The following is a 26,484-nucleotide window of genomic DNA, read 5'->3' as shown; positions in this document are numbered from 1 at the left end:
ACAACACTCAAGCCAGCCCCAATCACTCTGCTTCATTATGCATCTGGAACCAACCTCCAAGTCCTAGGAAGGGCAGATGAGTGTCTGCTCTAGCTCTGTGTCCTGAGCTTGGACAGTCTGGCTTATCTGGCACCCACCTCTGCAAGACTGCTTACACGCTGTGGACTTTGCAGAACCTGGGTTTGAATCCCAGCGTTACAGTATGCTGCCTCTGACTTTCCGTTGGTAAAATGAGAATAGAGCTGCTGACCTTGAGGCTCCTCAGGAGGCTGCATTAAGAAAGGGAAGTGAGAGGGCAATATGTTTCAAAGCGGGTACAGGAAGGAGAAATGATTTCGAGGAATGAAGAAATGTTCTCTTTGATTGTGCACATATGTGGTGATCTTTCAGCTTCTGGAAACTGTCTCGCATGCTCCAGCCTGGCTCAATCTCATGCCCTCCAACTCGCTTCCTGGGCTGTAGTTAACTTATCATCGCTTTACCTGCATCCAGCTCTCTGTCCAAAGCTTGCATCTTATCTCTGTGACTACAACGACTTGCTAGCTAAGTGGGGAAAGGAATGGGTTTTGCATATAGGAAAACCAGCCTCACTGACCAAGACTTGGCATCTACCCAAGCCTCAATTTCTTAGTCTATAAAATGTGAGCAATAAGAATGCTCACCTTGCCCTGGCCAGTGTGGATCAGTTGGGCTAGGCGTTGCCAGTTCCATTCCCCATCAGGGCACATGCTTGGGTTTCTGTCTGGTCCCTGGTGGGGTATACAAGAGGCAACAGATCAATGTTTCTCTCTCACATCAATGTTTGTCTCCCTCTTTTTCTCCCTCCTTTCCCATCTCTCTAAGAATGCATAAATAAAGTCTAAAAAGAAAAAGAATGCTCACCTTCTAAACCTTCTAGGCCAGCACTGTTCGGTGCGTGGCAGCATCCAGCTACTTAAATTTATTAATTAAAGTTAATAAGGTCTTAAAAATTCAGATCCTTGGTCACACCAGCCTCATTTCAGTGCCCACATGTGGGTGGCATCACTAGCGAACATCCCATCACTGCACATGGGAGGTGGTCAGGCAGTGCTGGTTTAGCTCATCTATGTAAGGCACTCAAGCCTGAACTGGGCACCCAGTATGTGTTGGCATAATTCGCCTGAAGCTGAAAACTTCCTGAGGCTAGGGGCCATGATTTCATGTAAAGTTCTTCTCTTCCAGAAGGGCTAGGAAGGCCCAGCAAACAGCTGTGGTTTACAAGGAGTGTTGGACTGGCTGAGTGTCTTCTCCAGGATGGGGAGCTTGGGTTCCTGCTGCAAAGCAGGCAACATAAAACTTAGTTCACTCTCCTAGAGGAGAAGGGACACTGAGCAGTGGGAGGGTCAGGGAGCCCATCAAGAGCAGGAGCAAACTGTTGGAGGAGTTTCTAGCATCTAGAACCAGTGTGGGACTTTTCAAAGAGAAAATGGCTGTGTAGGATTGCAAATGTGTTAGTTTCTTTCTCTTTCTCTCCCCCGCCCCCTTTCCTTTCCTCCCCGGTCTTCTCCTGCTTATATCTTTGCCAGAGAAGGGAAGTCTAGTCTAGATCTCAGCTTGTGAGAACAGAAGGGACGCCTTGGTCCATCTGGCTCCTCCATAGGGAGGAGGAATTTGAGGCTCAGAGAAGTACAGAGACTTGCCTAAGATCCCTTAGTGAGTGAGGGCAGAGTGAAAGTTCTGGACACAGCTTCCCTGAAACCAGAGTTTGGCATAATGTTGATGTCACCTGGGCAACATGGATGGTGCTGTCTGCCAAGCCCTGATCCATTCCCCAGATCTGCTGGTAGGAGTCTCTGAAGTGCCTACCCCTGCTGGAGCAGGTTTGGCAGAGGTGAGGTCCTGAGAAACTCTCCAGGGTCTGCCTTTTCCTGGCTTTGTATTTGTCTCCTTCAGTGCCAAGCATCACGTAGGGCACATAATAGGTGCCTTGTGGGTGCTGGTTGAATCTAAAGGAAGAGGCAATTCCTGTTGCTACCTTGAGACTGTGAGGCCGTGTGAAAGGCCAAGGCTGCACCAGGGGTATCTAGTAACCGCTCCTGTCGGGGCTATGCACCTCAGGGCCAGGAGGCCCCACCTTTGTAGTGTCACTACACCTTTGGTAACCTAGTAAAGCCTATGCATCCCTTCTCAGAATAATTTTGAGCGTGTTTCATTAAAGTATAACACACGTACATTAAAGTGCACACATCTAAAGTGTACATCAGTTAATTTTCACAAAGTGAACACTTTTGACCCTGGCATCCAGCTCAAGAAACCAAGCGTGGCCAGCGCCCCAAGCAGCCCCCTCACCGCTCCCAGGTGTCTCCTGCCAAGAAGCCTCTATTCCAGCAATAGTTACGAATGCGTATTGCAAGGCGCGAGAACGGGAGTTTTAGCTTAGGATGCGGCTGTGTGAGTGAGGAAGGGTGGCGAGGAGTTGCGGGATGTGTATAGGGTGGAAGGGGATATTCGGTGGACCTGAGTGAAGCTGCGGAGTGCATGGTTTTGGGGTATGAATTTGCCAGGTATGTGTGGCATTTGGGATAGTCGGGACGCATGTGTCGGGGCTAAGAGGTTGTATAGGGGATTTCGCAGTAGGTTCCAGCTGTGTGGTGGTGGGAAGGTTGGGTGGAGGCTGCAGCGGACTGGGGCGTGGGCGGTGCTACTGGACTAGGCGGTAAGCGCGGGCGGGGCCTGAGCTGCACGGGGGGCGGGGCCAGCGGGCGCGCGCACGCAGCCGGCGCGCCCCCTCCCGGCCGCCATGTTGGCTGGTGTGTGGGTGTCAAACGGAGCTGGACGCCGTGGTGGCGGCGCCGGCGGCTGTGGCTCCCAGGGCTCCGGTCGCTCCCGCCTCCCCAGCGCTACTGACGGCTGTAGCCGCGCACCTGGGCCGGCCTGAAGGAGCGGAGGTGAGCCGGGTTCGGGGACCCTCCCTCGCCCCCAGGAGCCGACGCCCCCAGAACACAGGCTCCCCGGGAATCGGCCCCCCAAGCATGCATCCCTGCAGCCCAAGCTGGGTCTGCGCCTCTGGCGGGACCCCCATCTATGGAACCAGACCTCGCCCCACAGGCTCGAGCATGGCCCCCTCCCAATCTGGATCCCTCTCTCCGCTGCAAGGACCTCCCTCTTGCCCCCGAAACACACACATACACACACACACATACACACGCTCACTTGCACACATTTCCTATCTGAGAGCTTTTCATTTTCTATCCGGCGAGTCTGGCGCTCCCCTGATCCTGCCCCAGCTCCGGGAGCCCCTCCTGGTCCTCACCCTCTACCTCTCAGCTCGGAACAACCCCGCCCGTTCTCCCTAGATCACTTTCCGCCCCTCCCGGCTTGGGTGCCCCGGTTCTCCGGAGCCGAGTCTGCTCTCCCTCTCGCCCCCGTGTAGAGCCCGGACTCCATACCTCTAGGAATTGGGGGAGGGGTCCTCTGTGTTCAGGATCCCAGCCCGACCCCGCTCTCCTTCGGGCTGGAGCGGGGCTCCCTTCCCCTCCCTAGGGACCAGGCTCCCTCCCCTTCCCACCCCCACAGCACAGCGGGGACGGGGGCGGCAGAGCCGGGCTCCAGCTGCCTTTGTTCCGCGTGGGATGGTAGAGACCCCTCCCGGCAGTCCTGCTGGGCCACTGCGTGTGGGTGAATGGGTGCGTGGGGGCCCAACTCTTCAGTCAGCTTGCGTAGAAAGAGACCCTTCCTTTCTTTCCCAGTGGGGCGGCTCCCCGGGAGCCGAGCGCGTCGGGAGAGGCTGGTCCTTCCTAGAGGAGTCCTTGCCAACAGGTTTTTGTTTGCGCCCTGGAGTTGGCCAAGTGGCTTTGCAGAGGGGGCTATTTTCTCTCCAGAAACCCCAACAGGGGTCTGTGAAAGGCCATTCCTCAGCCCAGGGGCTCAGTGTGGGGCCCCTTCACAGTTTTGCTGCCCTGGGAATGCATCTGGTCTGTGCTTGAAGACAGGATGGAGGCTTAGCCACCTTTGGGGTTGAGATGGGGAAAACTGAGACCCAGAGATGCAGTGATTTGCTCAAGGTCACACAGCGATTCTGTAACAGTGCCAGATCTACAAGCTCCCCCTTCCAGGGCTCTCTCCATGGCATTTTAGGTTTTTGTTTGTTTGTTTTTAAGAGAGAGATGTTCAGGATTATCTCCCTCTTTTATTTTTACCATTCACACAAGAACATGGTCAGGAGAAAATGAGAATTAAGTTCTTAATTTCCATTTCTAGAATATGCCCTGTAAAGAAGGGCTTGGAATAGAAAGTTAAAATGATTTTGAAGAGTGAATTTTAATATCTGTGCCCTTCTGTCTCCCTCCTACCCTCCAATTATTTGTGTATTTTGTAGCTCTAGATACCAGATGACAGGTGCTGACAAAAACCATGTACTGAATCCTGCACAGCAGTGATTGCGTTTGCACTGATAATTGAGTTTTCCTCTGTATTTAAACATTCAAAGGGACTGCAGTTTATTTCTGAATAGTACTTGTTCCAGTGTTTGTGTTGGGAATAAGTGATTGTGTTGGAGAAACCACATCTTCTCACCTTTCATTTATCTGTATTTTTATTTGTACATTTTAAAAGTTTATTTGTTTCTTTAGTTTTAATATTGAGTTAGTTATCCTTACCAGTCTCACTGGGCTATTCTTTTAGAAGCATTGAATGAGATACTGGCTGTTAAAGAGTTTGGTAAAGTGCAAATGATTGTTAAGGCATGACTCAGGACTGCATCCCTCTAGCCCCTGCACCAGGAGTGAGTCTGGACTGTCCTGTGGGATGTACTGATCTCTTCTGGACTTACACAGGCTTTTTGCCTCCCTGAACCCTGAGCTTGGCAGGTAAGGGAATTCTGTGGAGAACTCTCTCCCAGCAAGGTGTGTTGTGCCAAGCACCTGTGTGAGGTGTGAAAAAAGGTAAAACTTCCAAGTCATGGTACCTACCTCGCTAGGATAGTGTATGCAGCCTTGAAAAATGACCTATCCTTTGTAGACATTCTCTGTAGAAATACACTTGCCTCTTTATGTCTTCCATATTGTAATAACGTATGAACTTCCTGAGAGTCAGGATTCTGATGAGTCCTGCAAAAGTAGATGAAAAGTGTTTGGCGCTCTCCTTTGTTTTATGGCTTGGCTTTCCCTGAACTTAAAGGGTAGGTGGTGGCAGCTTCCGCTGTTGTTCTTCCTCCTTTACTCCCTCTTTTCTTCTTCTCCATTTCATCAGGAGGAGTGGGACCTTTCAGTTCTTCGTGGACTAAAGCACTAAGAGATTTTCATGGATGGGATTGTCATAGTTATACTCTTGGGAAGCACATTAAAGTTTTCAAAGCTTTTTGGTATTTGTTCTCATTGTGCCCTGAACATTCCTGTTGGGTTGGTGGGGCATGGGTAACCATGGCAGTTGTTATTTTATGGCATGAGTACCTGGTGACTCTGAGCCTTGGAAAAGTCAAAGGACTTGGATTTGGGGAATTTGAGGTTAGTGAGTCTGTGAAGAATTATCTAGTCCTACTCCCAGTTTTCTGATGGACTTTCAACTGCTATCTTCAGTTTAAACAAACTTTCGCCAAGCCTTTGCCAGCCAGCTGCATCAGCGTTTGGGCCCTGCTAACTTCTCTCTGAGCCCTCACTACCCCAGACAGTCTGTTGGAACACTTATCATGTTGTCTGGGTTTCCAGGGCTCTTGTGACACTGGTATTTTTGAGATCAGTGACTGTCCCGCCTTTCTTTGTTTCTCCAGCACACAGCTCTGTCTCTGATCCACGCATGGTAGGTGCTCAGTGCAGATTTGGGTTGTGAATAAGTGGTCCTGGGGGCAAGGGAACAACATTTCATTGTTCTTACTACGGGCTCCACTCTTCTGTCTTGTTCTTGCAAAAAACCACTGCTCTTTGTCCAGCAGTCTTGTATCAACCAGGTGGGTATTATCCCCAGGCTGCAGATGAGGAAACTGAGACTCAGGAGCTTAGGTCATGTGCTCAAGGTCACTGACCCAGTAAGTGATGGAGCTGTGATTTGAACAGATCTGCTGGATTCCAAAATAGTATACCTATTACCTTATTTGAAAAACCCAGCTTCGTAGGAATGAAGAGACTTGCTTAAAGCCCTACTGATAATAGACTGATAAGAGACTGTGAAATGATGTAATTAAGATTAAGGGTGAGTCTTGGCCAATGTGGCTTGCTTGGTTGAATGTCAGGCCTGTGAACCAAAAGGTCATAGGTTTGATTCCTGGTTGGGCAAATGCCTGGGTTGTGGGTTCAGTCCCCCGTCAGACCATGGGCAAGAGGCAACCGATCGATGCTTCTCACCCTCTCTCCCTCTTTCCTCTCTCTCTAATAAATAAATAAATAAATAAATACATAAAAAAGGAAAATAAATTTGTATCTCCTACCTCAAATAATATCTATTTTTTTAAAAAAGATGGCGAAGCCCTGGCTGGCGTAGCTCAGTGGATTGAGCATGGGCTGTGAACCAAAGTGTCACAGGTTCGATTCCCAGTCAGGGTACATGCCTGGGTTGCAGGCCATGACCCCCAGCAACCGCACATTGATGTTTCTCTCTCTCTCTTTCTCCCTCCCTTCCCTCTCTAAAAATATATAAATAAAATCTTTAAAAACAAAAAGTAATACCAAACTAGTAAGAATAAATGTTAAAGTTAGAAATACAGTGTGACTATTAAAAAATTGAAGTTCTAAAAAAAAAAAGATGGTGAGGGGAGAAATCACATTGTTGAAATGACTGTTTACAACCATCTTTTGAGTTTTTGAAAATTGACAACCTTGCTGATAAGTTAGTGGAATTTTCTTTCCTCTTAATTAGCTTGTTCAAGCTGTCTAAAAATAGAAACTTAGAAAACAAAAACATGAAATAAACTTGCATGTGGTTTTGTGAGTGTATTCAGTGGCATCCATCTATGGGCTTGTTTGACCATACCTGTTTTTTAGTCAGGCAGTCAAATTTTTGATGCCTTGAAATGAAAAGCTGTTACAGCAGCCTTTTTTCCCCCCTTCATATAAAATTGTATTTTGTCCTTACATATAACATAGGATTACCACCCATTTGTGAATGGAAAACCTGAGGTCCAGAGGAGAGGTTAGGTAACTTTCTCCCCATCATCAGTATTTATTGAGCATTTATGGTGTACTAGGCACAACAGGACATATAAAAAACCATTGTCTCTCCTCTGGAGAAGCTTCCATTCTAAAAGAAAAAAATACACCTCTTCTGTTCTGTGCTTTTGCACGGTACTGAAAAAGTAGTCTGTAGGGTGAGCTTTTCATACAACTTAGCTCCATTACTTAAAGAAGAGAGGAAGAGGAAGAATTTAAAGACACACTGCTCAGGATAGGTAGCGTTTACAGGGAGACAACACAGTCTCCTCAGCTAAGGAGAGATTTGCTGGAGGAAATAGGATGAGGGAGGTAGTTCGAGGGATGCAAGCAAAGGAAGCAGGGTATCCTCAGACACTGAGTGGAGCCGGAAAGATTATGTGGCCTTTTTTTCCAAGTGCGTGGCCACCAAGTAGCAATGGTTGGTGACAAGGCAGAAGGCTAAAAAAGGTAATCTTGTACACCTGACAAATAGAATAAAGGCTCAAAGCTGAAGACAGGCTGTAAGAGTATCAAGAAATTCTTAAAAGCAAAAATTATTTGGAAGCACAAAACAGTTAACAAACACTATTCCATGTCATGATGGGCCAAGAACACTGTGGCTTCCGAAGTTAGCAAATGCCATATTCTAAATTTTAAATGGAGCACCTTACTTTTTTCTGATCAATCCCCCTACTTCTCAAAAGCAAAAGAACAAAAAGCATCCCAACACCTTTCTTTGGGGGAGGGTGAAGGAGTATGGGATGTGGTTGTAAGCAATAGTTGTTATATTAGTAGTTATTTTGTTATGATAAACTTTGTATTTAAACTTGGTAAAAGCCCATTGGCTGTCAAGGGGGAATAAGGGATAAATTTCCAAAGATGTACAACTTCCTTTAGAGAAGTTTCAGGACCAAAAGACTAATTTACAAGAAAAGCTGTAGAGAAGTCATTGAAAAGTTCTTTCATGAAACTTTTATTCCACTTACATGAACTTACACATGTATTAACCATTATGCTTAGATTGCTCATGAAAATTTCAAAAGACATTAAACAAAGCTAGCCATCTCAGTTATTTCCCTGCTAACTTTTTACAAAATATTTTATTTATTTATTTTTAGAGAGGGAGAAAGAGAAACATTGATGTGAGAGAGAAACACCGATTGGCTGCCTCTTGTACACGCCCGACCAGGGACCGGACCTGCAACCCAGGCATGTGCCCTGACCAGAAATCAAACTGGTGATCTTTCACCTTGTGGAACAACGCCCAATGCACTGAGCCACACCAGTCAGGGCTCCCTGCTAACTATTTTTATAGCATATGCATGTTAGGCAAGTATCAAAAAAAAAATCATAAAAACAACAACAACAAAAAAACCCTAAAAAATACATGGGTCTTTCTATTTTACTCCTGTGCTTGATATACTTGAGGTAATGAGGTCAAGCAACTCATTTTACTGCATGTTCTACATTTGTTCGTAGGTTGCCTAAAACATTTATATACAAATAAAATGAGTGTAGCACAAATAACAAAAGCAGATAGCAGGCAACTTTACAAATGATGGAGTGTGAACTGTTTCTGCCCTTGCCCAGAGTACAGTGGTCACAACTGAAGGAATGCTCGTGTCTGTAGTCAGAGGTGTGCACATGGAGACTGAGTGCCCCCACACATACACACACGCGGTTCACCGTGTGCTGCCGTTTCGCCAGGGGCCATCTGTTTCTGCTGTGGCCTTCCGAGTGCTCCAGGAGCCCAGGTCACTTCTGAGGCACTGGCGCAGCTAGGAGTCTGTGACTCCCAAACCCAGGTGCCTCCTGTTCCTCCAGCTCCTGTAGAAAGTCCCCCAGTGTGATGGGTACTTATTTAAATTATAATATAAGCTTGTGATCTGAAAATCACCACCAACTCTATTTAGAAGGCTGGGAACTGTGAATTAGGAGATTTCTTCTAATCTTATGGTCTGTGAAAACACTCCATGTCAAGAATTTAATGGACAGCCTGAACTGATGGATGGTAGATTTAGGGTTTAATTAGAAAATGAAAGAAAGAAAAAAGACTTACTTCCTTTGAACCAGACCCACCACATTGTTAAACTGCTCTCTGCCTGTGCCTGTTAGGTGTTTTCTGGTGACTCATTCTCAGCATGCCCAGGTGCTGGACCCCGCACTGTACCTGGGCACAGAGAGTCTCCCTGCTGGTCCTGGTCCTGGCAGTGTCCAGGCTGTGTCCAGGCTGTACTTTCAAGCCCTCTGGAGACAGAGTGGGTCATTCAGTTCTCCTCCTGTTTGAAGCATTGCTAGGAGTTGGGTGCACACAGGGCTTCAAATGAAGGGACTACCTGTTTCCTCTTCATGGCAACCCCACTGATAAGTGGAGCAGGGAGAAGCAGGCTCATCCTGAGGGATGGCTGACCATCTAGGGATGATACATGATGTGATTTAACAGCATCTATAATTAATCAGTTCTAAGTACAGGATTCATCCTTCCTATTACTCCCACCCCTCTTAAGGTAATGTCCTCATTGCATCGTGGGGGCTCGGTAGCTGAGAGCACCAAAGGGTGCAGACATGTTGGCTATAAAGGCCATGCGACAAATAGCTTTAGAATCTGATTAGGTACATATTGGCCTCCTGGCTGTGGGGCTTTGGGCATTTTAGCCACTGAGCTTCAGTTACCTTATCTCTAAAGTGGGGCTAATAATAACCCCTTGGCAGCCAGGTAGTGGTGTTTCTTAGACTCCAGTGCACATCAGAGTCACCCAGGGCACCTGTTAGGCACGTTGCCGGGCTCCACACCCAGGGTTTCTGATTCAGTGGGTCTGGGGTGAGGCCTGAGAGTGTGCATTTTCAGCCAGTTTCCCAGTGTTGCTGATACTGCTGGTCTGGGGGCCAGTTTAGGAACCCTGGCACAGAGGACTGAATGAGGTGTGTAAGGGCTCAGCACCAGCTGGCTGTGCAGGGGAAACTGGAAAGCAGTTCTTTTCTGCTGTGACATACACCCGAGTATTGCTCAGAAGCTGGTGGTATGGCACTCAGGAATTAGTTTTCTCAAAGAGCTGTCTTCACTTTATTCTTCTGTGGTTGTGATTTGTACTGTGGTCATGGGCATTGTCACTCTGTGGGTCAGTCGGGATGTTTTCCTTAATGAAGGAATGTAAGGCATCAGTGCCCTCGAAGAGGCAATGAATTTCGGCTTGTGCTAAAAGCCAGTTCATTCCCATACATCCAGCAAGATATTCACTGTCAAGGCTTTTAGATAAGCACCCGGGAAAGGGCAAGGTGTGGTGCTGGGCATTGAACAGACTCCCACGGGGCTATAGGGGCTGGCCACTGGTGCTACTGGACGTCACTCCTTCCCCCTCACAGTTCAGAGTGATTTAATAATATTCTTTGGTGTTTAGAGTTTGGAGGAAAACATTTTTTCCTCCAGTAGTGATTGCCCATGAAAACCAAACATTTGAGAGGTGTGGGAGGGTGAGCCCTGCATGGTTTTAGAATGTCTCCTGTGTCAGGCCCTCTGCAACTTTGTTTATGTACAGGGTTTAATTTAAGTTTCACCATGACCCTGAAAAGCCTGAAAGCATGGCTCTTTGCATGTGTAAAAACTGAGGCCCGGAGGGGTCAGCAGCCTGTTGGGCTGCAGTCAATAAGGGCCTCACTTGTGTTTGCTGCCACCTGTGTCAAATCCAGAACCACGTTGTTTCCACTACCTCACTCTCTAGTCATTCCAGGTGCTTCCATTGTCTCACTGCACCCTCACAGCAACCATGGGAAGGAAGCCTTTCACAGGTGGAGCAGGCTGAGGCACAGAGAGGTCGAGCCTACTCACCTGCATCCACCTGGAATTCATTCCCATAGTTGTCTGATTTTGGAGGCTCGTGAAGCTGTTTCTGTGAACACCTCAACTTTCCACCCAGGGACACAGAATTCTGAGACCTCAAGCTGCCTGGATGAGTGAGCAGGGACCTGGAGGACTCCAGTCAGTTTGGCTGGGAGGAAGTCTTTGTGGGCTTATATAGTTTTTGGTGTTTTTAAAGCTGTGTGAAAATAACTGCCCAAATTGCTCTTCAAGGAAAGGTACCATTTCCTTTTACTCTGTAATCCTGAAGCAGTGCACATTGGTTCTTTAAACATGACTCATGGAAATTAAGTACTAAAAATCCTTTGGTAGTGCCATTGTTCAAATGTGATCAAATTCATACAGAATCACTTGATAGCCTTAAACAGTTGCATGTGAATAAAAATGCAGAGCATCTCCTTCCTCAGCAGGCAGTGAGCCATGACTCTCGTCACTGGGTCATTTTCTGGTCTCACAGTTCCTACAGAGGCTGGGGTGTGAGCACTTTCTCAGGGTTTGGAAATCAGTTTCCAAGCCAAGGGATGGTGAAGAGTGACGTGTCAATACCTGTCCTGCTCTCCTTGGAGGCCCTGGAGGTTTGGACTTAAATGTTTTGTTTCGTAAACTCGTTAAGACTCTGAGGTGAATGAAGCATGAGAGCTGAAGTTACCATGCACAGTCTGCGTCCTCCTCCCCGCACCCCACCCCACCACAGTCACTGTGATAAAGGAGTACTGACAGGCCAGAAAGGCATATTTCCGTTTGAGAGCAAGTCTTCCCCGAGTGCCCGTTTGATACCCAGAGTTGTCCTGGGTATAAGAACTAATACTTTGGGTCCGAAAATTTGGGAAACAGGATCAGAGAAATATTTTATGCTACTTTATGGAAGGCAGCCCTGTTGATATAGAACTATGAACATTGAATCAAAGACATTCTTATGACAGTTGGGCAGAACGTTTGGGTCAGCGTCTGGAAATGGGGAACTCGTGATGGGTATAAGTGAAATGCTGTGTTTCTTGCCACCAAGAACTTAGTCTAATTGAGAAGACAAAGGTAACAGGGAGAGAATAGGGTTTGAGCTGGACTTCAAAGGACAGGGAATAGTTTCAGGAGCAGAAGGCAGATGGGAGAGCATTTCAGACAGAGGGAACAGCAGGAGGCCAAGATGGGGTGGGCCTGGGCAGTACCAGCAGGCAGGTGGGGTGGGTGCCTGGTGTGGGCTGCCTGCTGGGGGTCTGCTGAGAGCTGAGAGACCACAGGGTGGCAGAGGTCTTGGGACCTGGTGTAGGGGAGCTCAGCATTTGGGGAGGGGCCCTCTGGCAGTGGCCTTGCAAAGTGGCACCATTTCTGTGGGCAGGGGTCTGGCCAGGCTGCAGTTCTGGAGCCAGCACAGGGGTGTGTGTCAGAGAGAGGGGTGACCAGCACACGGTTCTGTCTGTGGGGAGCTCAGGGCTGGTTTGGGGGTGTGTGTGTGAGCCCTTTGAGCTCGCAGTTTTCACCCTTGGGTGCATCTGCAGATCACGTGGCCCAGAGAGCTTGTTAAAATGCCTGTCACAGCCCTGTTCCAGACCGTGGATGTGGGAGCCAACAGCAGTTTCCAGAGTTCTCCCAATGATTCTGATGGCTCCTGTGGGCTGAAAAGCTGAACCAGTGGGCTCAGGGGAGCCTCTAGGAGTGTCATGGGTTAGAAGCTGGGAAAAAATGGAAGCAGAGAGAGCAAGAAGCCTTTGTGGTGATGATGTCCAGGTGCTGGGGCCCTGAGAACTGCGGAGTGACTGGATGGCTGGGGAAGAGGGGAGCGGCAGCAGAAGTGAAAGCAGATGGGGGCCTGGGCTAAAGTCTGCATTAGTCAAGGGTTGCACACAAGGTGAGGGCGAGAGAGGAGACTAGGACCCCCTGTTCGGGAGTTCCTCCTGAGCAGAGCACAGCAAGTTCTCATCCGTGCGTGCAAGCCTGCAGGCGGGTTCCTTCCTATATGCCTCATTGTAATGACTGCAGCAAACACTACTTGTAAAATTTAAAACTGCATTTCTTTAGGGTAATTATTTTAAGATGTAATATAGAGTTCCTAATTTAGGTAGATTCACTTTATTAAAGATTAAAAGTGAGGTTTTACCTGGTACATTTCATAAACACCACAATGCAATAACTTAGAGCAGTACAGAAAAATTAGTTTATAGGCCAGTTCACCCAGCCTTTATTTAATGTCTACTGGGGACACAGTATCATGTGCTGTAATCTGGGAATACACAGGTGATAAGTTCTTGCCCCCAGGCAGCTGTGGTCTGCAGAGAGTGGCTTCTGATGTGGGGACAAGTCCTCTCTCTGTCCCTGGAGAGGGAGGTCTATCTAGAGGGTGCTGTCTGGCTCTGAGAGTGAGCCTGGGTGTCAGAGAAGGCGTCAGAGTTAAGGATGAGTAAGTCGAGTCTGGAAGGAAGAGTGAGAATTCTGGGGAACAGCATCTTCCTCTTTGGAGGACTGCCAGCTGAGGGAACAGAGCTGTGACCGGGCCTCAGGATGAAGCATCGAGCTTGAGCTGAGCAAGGAGGAGGGGTTGGACCAGGGGCAGAGCCACAGGCTGACCAGGCAGGACAGGTGCAGAGCTTAGTGAGATTTGGGTTGGGCTGTGGTTTTCACACAGTTTTTCAGTGGCCAGTGCGCAGGTCCTCCACTCCACCTCTAATCCAAGCAGCTCTGCTCTGATCTGAACATGGGGAACTAAAAAAAGCTTATTTGGAAAGTGTTTCTCTGTTGTTTAAAAAAAAAATCAAAGTGCTCTCACTGCAGTGGGTGCTGAAGAGCCACTCTGGGCGGGAGAGTACCCAGTGGGTAGCTGGGAGGGAGGCACTGGCTCTCCCCCAGGAACCTGAAAAAGCTCTCGCTTCTAGTTGTTTGCGGGAGAAGGCAGAGTGGAAAAGGGTTCTGTTCCATCCTGTACTCCAAGCCAGTCTCAGGCCCCAGGGTGATGTCTAGGCAGTGTGCTCATGCTGTGGCTAACAGGTCTCTTGGGAATAGAACTCCTTAGAGCTAAGCATTTTTGTTTTCTAGAAAACCCTGGAGAGTTTTATGACCAGTTTGTAAAGGTACAGGACCTAGTAGTTAACCTGGAATGCATGCCAGAGAGTGTGTGACAGGCTTGGTGCTGGGTCCCCAGGAGGGGACCTGTTCTCCTCAGATCTCAGTGTGGACTGGGCAAAAGTGATCCATGCCTGATGTGTGATCAGTTTTGTTTGGATTGTATAGCGCTTCTTTTTAAATATTAAAATTCGTTGCTGTATTAGGTTCCTGTGGCTACTGTACCCAATCACCACAAATGCATGGCTTACAACAGTGCAGGTTAGAAGTTCAACGCTGGCTTTAGGGGCTAAAATTGTGTTGTAGTGGGCTGCACTTCTTTGGGAGGCTCTGGGGGAGGATCTTTTTCCTTGCCTCTCCAGCTTCCTCGATTTGTGGCCCCTCCCATCTTCAAAGCCAGCTCATCCCATCCTTCTCCCACTGCGTCACTCTGACACTGACTCCCACTTCTCAGACCCTTGGGATTGCCTTGAGCCCCTGGATAATCCAGGATCCCCTCCCTACTTTAAGGTCAGCTGATTAGAAACCTTAATTCCATCTGCTACCTTAATTCTCCTTTGCCACATAACTAGGATGGTGTGGACATCTTTGGGGGGCCATTGTCCTGTCTTCCACAGTGCCAACATGAAAATCAGAAGATCGCACAGACGTGCAGCTTCATTGACAAATCAGAACACTTGGCAGCTGGGGGTCTAAACTGTTGCCTGGTAACACTGGGTCAGCGCCAGTTTTGGCACTGTCTCTGGATAGGCTTGCGTCTACCAGTCCTTCAGAGCCCCCACCCCTCCCATGGTGCCCACTCATTTTCCTTCATTGCCTGGGCTTTGCTCTGGGAACCCTGGACCTTACACACACCAGTCATGGCAATGTCCAGCACTCAGCATGCTGGAGCTTGCTTACCACCCAGTTCAGTGCCCCTCTCCTTGCCCTGGGGCCCTCTCCCTGCCCCCAGGCCTTTGTGCCGAATCCTCCTCTGCCAGGCACACACCCATCCCTCCTCTCCATGCCCCCATCTCCATGTCCCCCTCTCCCTGACCCAGGGCTCTCCGTTGTAGAGCACCTGATACTATTTTTAGGGAGTGTTTGTACCATAATTCCTTATTTCCTGTCTCCTCCTTTTCTGGCACCCCACACTAATATTGGGTTGGCCAAAAAATCTGTTTAGTTTTTTTTCCGTAAAATAAAAGACACATTTTCCATTTTTACCAATAACTTTATTGACTTGGATTGAGTATGTTGACTATCTTCCACTATTGGCTTCTAGTGTATACACACTAGAAGCCAAGGGTGCTCCCAAATATCTTCCAATGCACAAGACAGCCCCACAGCAAACGATTATTTGGCCAAAATGTCAGTAGTACCAAGAAACTTCTCAAACCACTTTTGACATGTTTGATCAGTCACAGCACCTTCTTCCTGCACTGTGTAAATCGTTTTTTGCATTTCAGTTACGTTTTTACTTTTCTTGAAACAATAAAGCATAATGCGCTAAAAATGTTACATATCTTCTTCCAACTTCAGTATTAAAATGGCTGCACAAAAATTCATCAGTGTTGTTAAGTTTTTTTAAAATGCAAGATGATAGCCCTGGCTGGTGTGGCTCAGTGGATTGAGTGCCTGTGAACCAAAGGGTCGCACTGGTTTGATTCCCAGTCAGGGCACATGCCTGGATTGCAGGCCAGTCCCCCAGTAGAGGCTGCATGACAGGCAACCACACATTGATGTTTCTCTTCCTCTTTCTCTCTCCCTTCCCTTCTGTTTAAAAATAAAAAAATCTTTAAAAAATGCATGCTGATATGACAGTTGTCGCCATACAGTCTAACAAAATTGTTTCAAATAAAGTTAAAGACAGCTACGTACTACTAGAGCAATCTTACCAAAAAAACTAAACAAACTTTCTGACTGACCCAATACATCCTTTTATCTTCCATGTCTTGCATTTGTAAAAAGCAAGTCTTTATAATGTGCCCTTGGAACAGCATCCATCAAGAATCAGAATCACACAGCTAGGTTTTAGGCGAAGCCACATACTTTCCTCCAATCTAATTCTAGCAGAGAGGAGAAACACGAGGCAATTGTGATATTAATGTCTAGGGGGGGTTACATATCTAGGGGGAGGGGCTGGCAGCATACAGCTCCCTCTGACCCTGGCCTGAAGGGGAGCTGTGTCTGCAGTGGACAGGTATTCTGGGGGGTCTGCTAAAGGCATTTTAGTGAGAGGTTCCCTCATTTCCTGACCTGGCCTCGACCCAAGTTGATAGCTGAATTTAGGGCAGGCAGCTCAAAAAAGGTCTAGGCTAGACACTGCTGAGTGCCACTGTCTGGTGGTCTCAACTGGGGCCTGGTGACCTTCTGAGGGCCCCTGGGTGTGGCCTCCTGTGGATGGGCTCGCCCTGGTGGCCCTGCACTGGGAGTCTTGGCAAAGGGTCCCAGCCCAAGTCCCTGGAGCTGGACGGTCTAAGTTCTTTACCCAGCATGTCAAAGGTCTTTGGAAGCCTGCTTGAAACAAGGTAAAGTTTCTCACTAGGGAGGATTTCCAACATAAAAATAGACTAGTCTGGTGTACCCCATTCCTCAGCTTTAGCAACTTCAGTCTAGGTCCCCCCTACCTCCCACTGGATTATTTCAGCACAAATCTCAGGCCTTTCTTAGGTGACAAATGCTTCAAGTATGTGCCTCTGACAGATATGGGCTTTTTGGAAACTTTATTTTTTAAGTCAACACTGACTACCAGAAGTTTTTACTTTGATTTAATAGGTCTGGGGTTGAAGCTTTTTTTTTTTTTCAGTTGTGGAATAATCATCTTTGTACAAGATCTTGACTTAGGTTGAATTTTATTAGCATTTACATTTGGGCAGAACAATGAAAGCTTTGCTATTTTAATTTTTTCACTGCAAAGTATACATAAAATTGACCATGGAGATCATTTTAAAGTGTAAAAATCAGTGGCACTGGCACACTTCCAGCACTGTGCTGCCATCAACACTGCCCCATTCCTGGGTTTTCACCCCCTACAAGGAAACCTGCACCCTCCTGGCCATCACTCTGCACACCCCTCTCCCTCCGGCCCCTGGGAGACCATGCACTTGCATTCTGTCCTTGTGGACCAGCCCGTGCTGGACATTCATGCAGTGGAGCCATCCTGTATGTGAGCATAGTGTTTTTCAGGTCCACCCACGCAGTGCCTGGGTCAGTACTTCATTCTTTTTATGGCCAAGATGTGGATAGACCACAGTTTGTCCATTCATCTGGGGGCAAGCACCTGGACTGTTTCCACTGTTGGCAATTGTGAGTAGTTGCTACTTGAACTCATCAGTGCTTGACTTTGAAATGCAGTGATTTGCGTGGATCATAAAGAAAATATCATGTATGTGGGAGCAGGAGGGTGATTTACTCTTGATTTCATCACACATTAAAAAGAACTTATTATTACTTAAGTGTAAGGTACATAACAGAAAAGCACACAGGACATAATGTTGGTACATAAGTGGCTCAGAGGTCTCTTCTGATTGTCTTTGGCTTTGGTGGCTGTTAGGTCTGTTTCCGAGGCTGCCTTTGGGGGGGCAGACCCTGTTAGGGCTGAGAGACCGCAGCTGTGGGCCTGAGGGTGGTCAGTGGCCTCTGAGCACTGGCCTCAAGGGGAATGCTCAGCAGTTTCTGGGACTTGGCCCTGTCCCGAGCTGTGGGGACAGATTCGGTGTTCTTGGTGTTTTCGCGACAGTCATGACTGAAGAGCTTGTTTCCTGGACACCGAGTCAGTGCCATTGTTTACATAGTGAAGCAGAGTCTGTGCCTTGTGTTTTCATGACAGCTTCCTGGAGTTCAGAATGGCAGGTTGGGTGAATTGCTATTGCTGTCGCTGTTGGTGGGTAACCAAGTGGGTTTGGGAACATGTTTTATATGCAGGCAATGATTTCCTTGGGGGTTTATTTCCAGCAAGGAGTTTGCAGACAGCCCTAAGTACCTGGCGCTGACTTGAGGGCACCCTTCTCAAGGGCTGCTGTGAGGTGAGAAGTGGCCCACTGCTGCTGCTTAGGTGGTGAGGTCACTGTGCCCTGAACACAGTTTGCACTGCCTGATGCTGTGCGTCTCTGTTAGAGGCCATGAGGGAGGCGGCTGTGTCAGGTCCCAGGTCGAGGAGAAGATTCTCCTGTGACTCTGGTTTGTTGCCATCCCATAGACCAGAGATTTTCAACCAGTGTGCTGTGGCAAGAATTTGTAAAACATGCAGTACCTGACTAGGTACTCAAGGGCACTGACCTCTTCCCTTAGATCATCAAATGCAACAATCACAACAGCCAACACAACAGTAGCTGTCCCATGTGAATGACTCAAAATTGTGCCTGTGTTTTTTTTGCTGGAGTGGCAAAAAATATATTTTTTGGTGTGCCACAGAATTTTAGTAGTTTATCTGTGCCATGAGATGTAGAAGGTTGAACATCTCTGTCTTAGACAGTGAGTCCTCTTTGCGTGGGCCACCAGGGAGCTCAGCGCAGAGCCAGTAGTTTGCCTGCACTCTAGTGTAGCCTGTGCTTCGGGCTGAGGCCTTGTTTTCTGGCTTCGCTCTCCGCTCCTATTTCCCTGCTGACTGTGTTTTTTCATTACATAGCAATCGAGTGGATTTCTGTAAGCAAGTGATTCTCAACTTGTCTACTTTACTTTAATCAGAATCACCTGGGGAAATTCTTTTTTAAACATGCCAGTGCTCCGTTGCCACCACCTTATGTTTTAATTGTTCTGGTATAGGGTGTTTCCAAACTCTCCAGAGGTTCAGGTATGTGTCTCTGGTTGAGAACTGCTACGTTAGGCCATTTCACATCTTGTTAGCAACAAGACAGTGATAAATAGATTAAAAAAAAAAAAAGAGGGAGCCTGGTACAGAGAGGCTGAATAAAGAGGATTCTGTAGCTTCAGTGGTTTTCTTGAAGGTGGAAGCAGTGGGAAAGCCTGGAGTGGCTCTTCTTCTTGGCCAGAGCCACAGGAGCCTGAACTCCAGGGCACGGGGGTGGGAGGGAGCAATTGGAGGCTGTGCTCTTGTCACAGGTGTGCACAGGTAACCAGGTTCTTAGTGATCGGGACAAAGAATTGAACCGAACACCTAGAGTTCATAGAAGAGAACATGGGAGCAGGCCAACTCCAAGCAGAGATTGACCTCATGGGCTGGAGGGACTCTATTCTTATAGGGAGGATTCTTCCTGGCTAGTTTTAGTGGGCTTTTACTGAGTATATGCAAGTAGTTGCATTACTTTAAAGCTATTGTGCATGTGGTTTCCCATGATCCTTCCCGATTGGCCACCAGGGAAGAGGGTCCCACAATGCTACCGAATTAATCCCCGTTTCTCCTGGGGTCCCCCTGTACTAGGTTCACCGTTCCCTAAGCCAGAGAATTATAGCTCTCCATGTTAGAGATTGGCGAAAAAGAAAAGAGTTATTTATTCAAGTTATACAGACTAAAAGTAATGACTTAATGTCTTTGTTAAAATCCCAAAGTCCCTTGAAACACCCACAGTCCTTCCTCTCCCCTTTGCCCAGTCTGGGGTACCGTATCTCAGGAAAAGAAATAGAAGCCCGTGGTTTATGCAGCTCTCGGTTTTCCCTAGTAATTTGTGCTCAGCTGGCAGGCCTTCCTTAGTTCCCAGCACCATTGGTTGTGTTGCCAGGATCTCCAGCTAAAGCCTCATGGTGATTCTTCTTATGGCTGGTGGGGGGATGATCCCCCTTTCTGGGAGAGCGACGGCAGCGGCAGCAGCAGCACCGAGAGGGCTATCGCGGAGCTCATCGTGTCCTGGCCAGAGCAGTTGGCTGCAAGGTTGGCTGAGCCCGAGCGGTGAGAGCGTGGGTGCAGCATGCGGAGGCCTGGTGGTGGCTGCAGTGGCAGGGCGGTGACCTCGTGCTCCCGAGTCGCTTACTGGTGGCCCCTTCTCGTGGCCTCGGCTGTAGAGCTGGCTGGGGCTCGGAGCCGGGTGGTAGAGGAGCCGCAGGCGGCTGCACTGCGGACGGTGTCTACGCAGCTGCGGGAGTCCCCACTCTGCTAAAGCCGCGTGGTTCTCTCTCCTCATCTGCTGCTGTCCTCCCTGCACTGCCACAGCTGCATGGTTCTCTTCTCAATGGCTGAGGTCCTCCCCACTCTGCTAAAGCCGCATGGTTCTCTCTAATGGCTGCCGCACCTGAGTTTAAATCCCCGCGCTGCAGCCCCATTTCCAACTCCTTCCACACTTGGCCTCACATGCCAGAACTCATATCATTCCAGCTTCACTGGGCTGCCATCATGAGTCTGGGCAAGCGTGGCCCCATGTCATGGAGCCAATCTTCTCTGAACTCCCACGCAGGCACTGTAACTCGGGGGACCTGCCTCCCAGTTACATCTTGGTGGGGAAGTTACTTCCATTCCCCTGGCTCAGAGGTGGTCACAGCTATTTAACATATCTATGCAACCAGTTAAAGGTTATAGATATGCTAAATGACCACACCAGAGGGTAGCTGCAAAGCTGTTGCTATGCGAAACAGCTCTCAATGGCCCTGCTCCATTTGTCCCTTCCCCTGGGGTGGAGGGTGAGGACATTTTATATATTTTTCTAATATTTCCTGGACACCTTGAGTTCTGAACTCCATTACAAATCCTTCTTTTGGGGACCCTTTGGCTGCACCCTCCACTCTGAAGGCCTTGGGCCTACATAATGGGAGTGCAGCTTTGCAGTAAGGTTTTCTGGGCTTTTGGGGACCCAAGTCCCATATTTGGGACCTAATTTATGCTTAACACTATTTGCTATGGAATGTAATTATAGAGAAGACCCAGTGTATAAAAGAAGTTTTTAAAGAGATTTTATTTATTTATTTTCTGAGAGAGAGGGGAAGGGAGGAAGAAAGAGAGGGAGAGAAACATTAATTGGCTGCCTCTCCCAAGTGCCCCAACTTAGGACCTGGCCCGCAACCTGGGCATGTACCCTGACCAGTAATCAAACCTGCAGCCATTTGCTTCACAGGCTGGAGCTCAATCTACTGAGCCACACCAGCCAAGGCTGAAAATTTAAAACATGGTCTTTGCAACTAATCTTATACCTCCTGCACTTAAAAAGCGCTATCCCTGTCCTGGCCGATGTGGTGTGGTTGGAGCATTGTCCTGCAAATTGGAAGGTCACGGGTTTGATTCCCAGTTAGGGCACATGCCCATGTTGCGGGTTTGGTCCCTGGTCGGGGCGTGTATGAAAGGGAACTGATTGATGTCTGTCTCTTGTATCAGTGTTTCTTTCCCTTTCTCTCTAAAATCAATAAGCATGTCCTTGGATGAGGATTAAACAAATAAAAGGTAAAAAAGCACTATCCCTGCTCTAAAGAGAAAGCAGGAAATTAAGAAAGAAAACATTTTTTCTTGATTTAAAAGCATATATTTTATTTGCAGAAGAAAATGGCAAGTAGCACAAGAAATCACTGTGTAACCTGACTGCAAGTGTTGGTCAGATTTTAACGTTTGAAGAAAGAGTAACAAAGGTTTCTTTAAAGAAACAAAACCAGACCAATTATTCCCCACCACACCCACCCCAAAAGAAAACCAGGTTGTTTTCATTTAGTTCTTTTGCCTTTGAATAGAAACCTTAACTATTTTTCCTTCACTGTCTGATTATCAATAGTTTTCAAAGACTTGAGGCAGCTCTACCAAAACAGATTATGTGCAACGTAGTCTTTCCAGGCTGATTTTCTTATTTTGTATTGTCTCATGGAGAATGTTTAGGGTGCCTGTTTTAATGGCCATCAAAGAAAATTTAGGAAGTTCTTTCTCTCAGTTGTCTGTTCAGTCCCCAGGGGTCCTCATGGCCTTTGTGGCTGTCATGGGATGGCTCAGAGCTTTCCCTTGAATGCCTGTGCTGGGAAGAGGTCAGCTGCCTCCATTCGTCCCCTACTCCCTTCCTGTATGTGGTGGGGGCCTGTAGCTTCCAGAGGCTCCAGGAGGCCAGGAGGGAGCTCTGCTGGGGGAGAGGCCTGGCTGGGTTGATAGGGTCTATTCACTTGCCAGCTGGAAGCTACAGTGCTGGTGCCCAAGCAGGGGCGCAGAGGTGAAATTGTGTGGTGGGGAGGATGGTTTCAGGACTGGACGATGGAAGCACTGCACGCATTTCAGAGACTTTCAGAGGGGGGTACCCTAGCTCCTTGAGCAAAGCCACTTAATGCTCTGTGGGCTTCAGTTTCCCCACCTATGATAAAAAGTCAGAGAGAACCAGTAAGTGATATCCAGGGCCTTCCCTGTGCCCAAATGCTTTGGTTTTGTGTCTTTAAAACCTTCCATTCTTAGGTAAAAGCAGCATTCAAGCTGGCAGGTGTTCTGTGTTTTCTGAATGTATGTTTTTTCCATCTGGTGAAGTTAGGTTGGCTTGGCTTGCTGAGAAGTTTGTGGGTTTATCAACTCTCCTTTAAGGAGTCTTCAGGAAAAAGGGACCAGTGCCTCAGGAAATGTGTTTGCCTGAGGCTCACTTAGGTCACTCTGATTCAACCCAGAGAGTTGCTCCAGGTCGTAGGTCAACCCGGTCATTTCAGGGTGACTCATGTCAACCTGTGGTTGTTGAGCCAGTTCTACGCCAATGGGAATTCCCAATTTGGGGTGCAGTGAAGAAGGAAACTTGATTCAGTGCAAACAGCTCAAGTGTGACACAGCAGGGCTGCAAAAACAGCAGGGCTGTGAGGTAGTCCTGGGGCCTGGCCCCTTTCTGGCTAGACAGCTCTGCTTTACTCTGTTGCATTCTGCTCTGGCAAGGTAGCTTCAGTGTTTCAGCTTAGCCGAGGAAACAGTTATCAGTCTTCGGTGGAAAGGGGAAGCATGCTTTCCCTATAGCACGCTTTCTCCTGCCTATAGAAGCCGGAGGAAAGCTGGCTTCTATAGGCAGGAGTCCCCGCCCTGGTACTTGATTGGTCTGTCCTCATGCAAATGAGTACTCCAAATCTCCACAGTTTCACCGGTCCAAAAGACACTTTCCTGATTGGTTAGAATGGGAGCTGCCTTGATTGGTTGGTGAAGATGGTGATAAGGATATAGTTGTGCAGCTCCAGTTGGACAGGGAAAGTCTCCTTCCTGTTGGTTGAAATAGGATCCCAGGAACTCCTTTATAAGGGCTGCTCAGATGGCAGGGACACCGTGTGGGCAGGCAGTTCAGTGCAGGCTTCTCCCTGAAGTGTAGTTTGCTTGAGAGGCCCTGTGTAGAAATGGCTGCTACACTGGATTTTTAAATTTGAGCCCAGTTAGCAACCAGGTGCCCTTCTTAGTAGGTGTCTTCTTTCTCAGGGTCCACATGCATGGCATGTTAATGTCTAGAAATTTCCTTCTGGGGCCTTGGCATTGGTGGTGCATATGCATAGTCAGAGAGGTTGTTTATGCCACCCTGTGAGTGGGTCTCCCAGACTCAGAAAAGGTCCCTGACCTCCCGCCCATTGGTGTTAGGCCCCACTGACTGGTCACAGAGTCAACTCTGGTAAAAAGATGTCTGCTTTCCCAAAGACCACACACACTGGGGGAAAATGGTTCTGCTGTGTGCAGTGTTTAGTGCGGGGCCTAGACTTGTCAAATGAGGTTTGTACTTGTGTGCCACAGTTCACTACCAAGTGGTAGATATTTAAGAAATCCTTTCAAAAGAAATTTAAAGGCCAGCCTTGGCTGGTGTGGCTCAGTTGGTTGGAGCATCGACCAGTTACTGAAAGGTTGAGGGTTCAGTTCCTGGTCAGGGCACATACCTAGCTTGTGGGTTCAATCCTCGGTCCAGGTTGTACATAGGAGGCAACTGATCTGTGTTTCTCTTTCACATCAATGTTTCTCTCTCTCTAAAAAGCAATGAAAAAAATGTCCTCTGGTGAGGATAAAAAAATTAGAAAAAGAAATTTAAAGGCCACTATGAAGGATTTTTTTTTTCCATCTGGAAGAAAATAGTACTTTAAAACTTAAAAAGGGAAACAAATGTCTTCATTGAAAGGAGAAAAACCTCATTCTTGAACACATCAGCTTCTGAATCAAGATCTCAGAAATAAGAGGGGTTTTTGTTTGTTTGTTTTGTTTTGTTTTTTTAAAAACAAACTGCCCTGTGAATCTTATGAAAATAGAATTTGGAATTGGCCAGCCCAGTTCTCTTCTTTTAGTAGGTGAGGTGGAAATACTTTTGTTGTTGTTTTTGTTAAATGTGAGTACAGTGCCGTGTTGTGTTGGCTTCTTCTGAGCACAGAGTTCCTGCAGAGGGAAGTCTCCAGACAAATGAGTGTTGTTTCTTTGAGGACCGAAGCCTTTCCTTTTCATCTGCAGCTTTTGCTGCTCCTCTTTACACTTTCACACTTGCCCTGTGCCCGGGTTTCACAGAGGCCAGGCTGGCTGGGCTGGCAGCTGGTTGGGAGAGCTGGCTTCTGGGTGAAAGGCTGAGGTATTCCTGGAGTGAGGCAGATGGCATTGCTCTCGGGGGCCTGCCGTGAGACCGAGACTCCTCTCACCCCTGCATGCCTGGAGCAAGAGTCCAAGTCCTCTGTGACTGGCATCCAGGGCCCATTCCTGTTCGGTCTGTTTTCTTCTCTTCTGACTTCACCCCTCACTGCTTTCTCTCTTTACTGGCCAGGCTGGGTGCTGGAACACGTTTTGCCTACTGATCACTCACCTTGGCTGCCCCTTTGCATGCATGCACCTGGCCTGTATGTACCCTTTAGGCTTCCATTGTAGGGTATCATCCATCGGGGTTTTTCTGCTCCCCGTGGGTTGTGTCACAGGAGCTCTTTGCTGCTGGAGCTATGTCTGATTAATAGGTATCCCCCAGTGCTGTGCCCCTCCTCCTGATGCTAGATTGGAGAGACAGAGCTGCTTGGATCTGCACTGGTCCGTGGGGGTAGGGGAGTTGCACACAAATCTGTGGGCAGTGCCAGGAAGAGAAGCGCCAGGAGCAAGACAGCTCACATCAGCTGGATAACAGGTTGTCTGGGTGTGTGGACAGGTGGAGAACCCTATTCACAGCCTTCCAGGTGTGAAGTCTGAGAGGCCTGGAAGGGACAGACACAGGACAGTCCAGTGGTTTCTGGCCTCTAGATGTGGTGCAGGGCTCTGACACAGACTGGCAGGAGGAAGGAAAGGGAGAGCTGGGCTGACCACGGTGCCAGTGCTGCTCACAGCTCTCACTGCTCCGGTGTCAGCGACCCATTTGCTGAAGGCTTTTATGTGGTTTTGGTGTTTTTTTTAAATGAGCATGAGCCTTTGTTTTTAAGTAATGCTCTTTGATTATGCAGTTTATTCACATTGTTCTAAAATGAAAAGATATTAAAGTATACTTTGAGAAATCTTACCCATCACCTCTGATCTCACCTGCCCCATCCTCCTTCTCCCTAATAGTTAACACTCTTCAGTAGTTTGAATAGCTTTCCACTGTTTCTTTGTGCATATAAGCAAACAGAAATTTATATTTTTATTTTTTTCTTTTTGTTAAATAAAAGCCAGCACACTATACACACTGTTCAACACCTTGTTTTTTTACTTGCTAATGTAGTCTAGAAATTTCCATGTCCACATGTGGAGGATCATTGACAGTCTCCCTTTAAGCTATTAGTATTGTGAAGTTGTTCCTTATTTTGGAGGAACACAAGTTGTTACTTTTGTTTTAAATCGCATTCCCTATACAAAGGCATTTGGGCATGTTTCCAATATGCTGTTTCCTAACACACCTGCAAGGAGTAATCTGATCTCTGTGCTGTCTCTGCATGTGCAGGTGGATCTGTAGGGTAGCATCTCCCAGAGACATTGCTGGGTCACTGAGAAAACACATTTGTAACTTTGATAGGTTCTGCCAAGTTGCCCTCCACGGGGTGATTCCACTTTGCACTCCCGCCAGCAGGTGTGAGTGCGTGTTTCCCCGTCACCTCGCCAACAGAAGGTGTAGTCAAACGTGGATTTCTGTCAACCTGACAGGTGGAAAGAGTAGCTCAATATAGTTTGTTGTCATATGTTTAAGGACTGTTTATACTTTTTAAAAAAATATTTAACTTATTTATTTTTAGAGAGAGGGGAAGGGAGGGAGAAAGAGAGAGAGAGAGAGAGAGAGAAACATCAGTGTGTGGTTGTCCCTCATGCGCCCCTACTGGGGACCTGACCTGCAACCCAGGCATGTGGTCTGACCAGGAATCAAACTGACAATACTTTGGTTCTCAGGCTTGTGCCCAATCCACTGAGCTGCATCAGCTGGGGCAGACTTTGTGTGGACTTTGCTTGTTTTTCTCTTGGGGTATTTGTTGGTTATTTTTCTCAGTTTTTGTGAATGGTTCATCTTTTTGGAAGGTTAGTTCATTGTGATATGAATTGTTAAATATTTTTTTCAGGCTAGGAATTATTCTGATCTAGTCACATTCTTTAAGTCTCCCCTACCCCTGACCCTCCAACCCAAGTTTCCTGTGTTTGAAGGTTCAGACTGTGGCCTTGGGACAGAGTCTGGTCACTGTTGGGACAGAACAACTCTGGTTACTTCCAGGATTTTAAGTTAATTGGCCACA

General features: G+C 47.7%; 1 protein-coding gene across 3 annotated transcripts in view; it reads left to right on the top strand.

The window, feature by feature from the left end:
• The first annotated feature begins 2,749 nt into the window (after positions 1-2,749).
• The window catches only part of EPN2 (epsin 2), an 81,082-nt gene continuing 57,347 nt past the window's right edge, over positions 2,750-26,484 (top strand). For all 3 annotated transcript variants that reach the window (XM_045824286.1, XM_045824285.1, XM_045824284.1), the window contains exon 1: positions 2,750-2,909. The gene's annotated coding sequence lies outside the window, so the exon portion shown is untranslated. The remainder of the gene's footprint in view (positions 2,910-26,484) is intronic.

This window comes from Phyllostomus hastatus, unplaced genomic scaffold (assembly GCF_019186645.2).
Source record: "Phyllostomus hastatus isolate PE091 unplaced genomic scaffold, TTU_PhHast_1.1 phas_scaffold_55, whole genome shotgun sequence".
Classification (NCBI taxonomy): domain Eukaryota; kingdom Metazoa; phylum Chordata; class Mammalia; order Chiroptera; family Phyllostomidae; genus Phyllostomus; species Phyllostomus hastatus.
This window is presented reverse-complemented; position numbering and strand designations above follow the sequence as displayed.